Source organism: Tachypleus tridentatus, chromosome 12 (genome assembly GCF_004210375.1).
Source record: "Tachypleus tridentatus isolate NWPU-2018 chromosome 12, ASM421037v1, whole genome shotgun sequence".
In the NCBI taxonomy this organism is placed as follows: Eukaryota; Metazoa; Arthropoda; class Merostomata; order Xiphosura; family Limulidae; genus Tachypleus; species Tachypleus tridentatus.
Window position 1 is genome coordinate 42389577 of NC_134836.1, and position 5009 is coordinate 42394585.

A 5009-nucleotide genomic window follows, 5' to 3' on the forward strand; every position below is an offset into this window, starting at 1 on the left:
TATTATTAATTATAGTGTCTCCAAATCCAAAGAGTGGCAAATACAGTTAAAGTAAAGGAGAAACCAATTAACACATTTTTATATTTGTTATAACTTTTTCTAAAGATAATTTTTACAGTATACAGAGTTTCGAAATACTTCGAAATAATATCATATCGAGTTCAGTGCACTGAAAGATCAAAAATAAATCATAATAACACCGTCACGTTGATTTAAATAGTAGCGATATATTAAAAATAGTTACAGCAACAATAAATCCATCTTTATTCTGTGTTTGTTTGTGTGTTTTTTTTTAATTTCGCGCAAAGCTACACGAGGGCTATCTGCGCTAGCCGTCCCTAATTTAGCAGTGTAAGACTAGTGGGAAGGCATCTAGTCATCACCAACCACTGCCAATTTTTGTACTTTATATCTTTAAGCTAACAAAATCATGAAAAACACTTACATTTCTCCTTTATCGTAAATTTATTGATCCAAAACAAAAACGCAAATATTTATCTGTTTAGTACCATATTATTTTTCAGAGCTAAATAATGTTTAGTTAATACAGCCTTGAGAAAAACAATCCACTAGAGCGAGTGTATTGAATTTGAATTTTTTGAATTTCGCGCAAAGCTATACGGGGGCTATCTGCGCTAGCCGTTCCTAATTTAGCAGTGTAAGACTATAGGGAAAGCAGCTAGTCATCACCACCCACTGCCAACTCTTGGGCTACTCTTTTACCGACAAATAATGGGATTGATCGTCACATTATAGCGCTCCCACGGCTAAAAGGGCGAGCATATTTGGTGTGATAGGGGTTCGAACTCGCGACCTTCGGATTACGACTCGAACGCCTTTACCTCTCTGACCATGCCGAGTCTGAGCAACTGTCACTAGGACTTATTTAAAAACAAACTTTAATCTTCGAAAATCATTGGTATATTTGACAATAAAAAAAGAATTACATTGTAGAAATAATAACGCGATAGTGTCAAGATATATAATAATAATAAGAACCTTGGCTGGATTAGCGGTAAAATTGCTGACTCACGATGCTAAAGTTTAGGGTTCAGTTTCCTACGGTATACGGAGTACAAAAAGCTCATTGTGTGCTTTTGCCCTAAAACAAATAAGCAAACAAAATTTTATTGGTTTTTGTTCATTTATTTACATTTTTTCAGTTAAATGGCGTATCTGTTAAATGCTACAGAAGCTATATATTATAATAATAACAAAATATTAGAAATTAAAATCGTGTATTTATTTTAATTACTTCAAAGCTGATTTTATTAATTATTAATTTCTATTTCTGACTCTCATTCTATTTTCATGTTATAAGCTCTCAACCGGAGTGTTGAGCCACGAGGAAAAGTAACTGAAGTGACTGTTTTTCATGATACCCTCTAGACAAAATGGGGTCTAATATTTTTGGTCTCTGCGTAGCATTGTTAATGAAGTTTTCATTGTTTATCGTATAAAATTTGTACAAGATAGAGCTTAAGACTTTCATGTTCAATTCACCTTACACGAAAATAGAAACCAATTACATTTATAGTATACAATTCACTTAGATATTGTCGATTTTCGGAAACTGTTCTGCACATATCACTAATTTCCCAATTTATAAAAAGATTAATTTTGTAATCCAAAATTGCACAATAATTCCTTCAACAACCGCTCATTTTCAAGATCAGCAAGTACTTTCCGAATATGGAATCGAAAAATAAATTGTAGAAAAACAGTCAGTTTCATTAAATACACCGAAGACTTTCTGAAGATCATTGATAACCTCGTCTGGTAAACATATTTCATGCTGTCAACACGTTAGGTTATTATGACTTCCGTTTCAACGTCACGAGCTTATTCACAACACAGTTCATACAGCACTTAACTGCACGAGAGAAAATCAGGATTCGTTAAATTCATTATAGTTTTTAATAATGAAAGAGGCGTCATTACCTTTAGTAAGTCACTTTCTTATTGTTCTTTTTTTTTTCATCTAATTTGTTTTCAAGCGAACTACAAAATGAAAATTTATCAACCAGAATTACCGCTGGGAAAAAAAAAAGTGATGTGTTAACAACTACAGAATTTTTACGAAGCTCCTGAGATGTCGCTAAATTTATTACAGAACGATATTCTTATTGTTAGTAAACTATACAGTAAATAATAGTTAGTATAGAGCATTAATGCAACTTGTATTCGTGCTATATACGCTTTGTTTGAGCTTTGAAATAATATTTGTTATCAAAAACTGATTCTAAAATACACATACGTCCACAATAAATATTATAAAATAAAATAATTATAACTCGCATGTCCTCTGTTGGCACAGCGGTAAGCTTATGGATTTACAACTCCATAATCAGGAGTTCGATTCCCCTCGATTGACTCACCAGATAACTCGATGTGGCTTTGCTATGAGAAAACGACACATACATTTAAGTATTTGTAATTTGATCATTCGTGTATTTAATATCTTATTATAAGGATAAATTTTAAAGTTTAACTGCTACAAGTTTTGAACTTCAAAATTACTTTTTGTTGGTGTTAATATTCTTATACAATAAATAGTACAATAATGGTTAATAGTAGTTTAGTGATAAAAGTGAGAAAGCTAAATCTGAAATGCATCAATAACCCGGTAGTTAGCATTCTGGATAGTAGAGCTGAAAGTTTGTTACTGGCATGGTCAGGAAGTTAGGGCGCTTGACTTGCAATCTGAACATGCGGGTTCGAACCTCCCGCACACCAAACATTCTCATTCTTTCAGTCGTGGGGACGTTATGATGTGACGGCCAATACCACTGTTCGGTGGTAAAAGAGTATCCCAAGAATTGGTTGGTGGTAGTGATGACTAGCTGTCTTCCATACAGTCTTTTCGAGCTAAATTAGTGAAGGCTAGCGCAGACAGCCCTCGTGTAGCTTTGCACGAAATTCAAACTTGTTGTTTGTCATATGTTACTGTTTTAAAAATAAAATCACGCCCAGCAAATTTAGACTGTGAGTGCGTTCTAATAGTGGCAACCCAGTCACACTGTTCGGACTGACGAAAAATAGCCTAACAGTTGACGGTGAGTAGTGTTGATTAGCTGCTCGTTTGTCACTTTAAATAGGGATGACTGTCACACATATCCCTTGAATACCTTTCACAAAATTGCACAAAACAATAACAAACAACAACTGATTATTGTCTGTGGTAAAAAAAAAAGTTAAAGTCAAACAATGAATTCAAAATCTAATAACCATCTTAAAGACATCATGGTTTAAATATTAATTATGAAATCACCCATATATACGTTTGTTTCAAAAATGTACATTGATATCTCTAATAAGTATAATTTTGTATTCAGTGTTATGTGAAAATACATTAGCTGAAAATAGTAATATAATGATAAGTCTTTTCATATAAATGTGATGTTGACAGCAACAGAATAATTTAGTAAATATTATGATGAACTTTATCAAATAAAATCAATGTTGATGTAGTTCGACATCAGGACGACCTAATGTGAATCCTATGATTTAGCATGTTCCATATCTGGTTATTGTCCTGAAAATGTGGTATAGAATACCTGCTAATAGGAAGCGATTGTCACATGTTGACATGGGCTTTCAACAAAAGTTGTGGTACTCCATTTCAGACAACAATATGATACAGTAGTAAGACGAAGGATAGAAAATGAACTACAATCAGCCACATTTGCTACTAAAGTAACATTCGCCAAACATTATAGATAACAATATAACATAGTAGCAAGATGAAGGACAGAGAATGGATTACAATCAGCCATATATGTCACTAAAGTAACATCCGCCGTCAGGAGCTCAAACCATCAAACAGAACAAGTTCATTTCATTTTTACTTCTAAACTTACAGAGGTAATGATTAACATCTATAATAAAAATTCCTCTCTTTTGTTGAAATCAAGTTTGTTCAACGTCGTACTGTGGTGATAAAATACTACACCGTAGTTTTACCAGTGGTACATTTATCTTACATTATGCATTGTTCAGGGCTCCAGCATTAAATAACAGAAAATAGAGAGATGAAAGATATTATTAAATAATGTTGAGAGTAAATATTCACTATTGGTGTTTAATTTATTGTTACTAAACTACTATTCAATAACTTATTAGTGTTGTAATAAACTTATATTTAACGAGTTTGAAATTATTTCAAGACAATATACAGCTAATTTGATGAAGCATTGTATTAAAGTAATTTGAATTTAAAACAAAAAAAAATTAAATGTAACTATAACATAGACGTATTTCTGTAGACGTATACGACGTAAATATGTTATGTATATATATACACATACGTATAAAATTATTTTCAAGATTCTGTATTTTATAATATGAAGACTTTCTTCACAAAAGAACACGGATACATAATTGAATAAACTCGTTAATTTTTCTCTTAAGTGACAAATAATTTATGTTTTTTTTCAAATATCATATGATACAAAAGTGTCTTCTTAGTCACTATACTTAATCTTAAATACGCCCCCCGCTAGTACAGCGGTATGTCTCCGGAATTACAACGCTAAAATCAGGCGTTCGATTCCCCTCGGTGGGCTGAGCAGATAACCCTTTGTGGCTTTGCTTTTAGAAAAACACGAGACACACGTTATCTTAAATAAACTACAATAGCCTGAAGAGAGATCAGAACTTTTGAAAAAAACAAAAAGAAGTTCGAACTCGTCGAATGCGTAGAAGTAACAAAAGAATGGATAATCTTCTAAGGTGGCTCGCCCTGGCCAGGGAGTTAGGGTACTCGACTCCTAATTTGAGGGTCGCAGGTTCCAATCTCCATCACACCGAATATGCTCACCATTTCAACTGTGTGGGCGTTATAATGTTACGGTCAATCCCACTATTCGTTGATAAAAGAGTAGCTAAAGAGTTGGCGGTGAGTGGTGATGACTAGCTGCCTTCCCTTTAGTGTTCCACTTTTAAATTAGGGACGGCTAGCGCTGATAGCCCTCGTGTAGCTTGGGAAATTCAGAAACAATACAAATCCT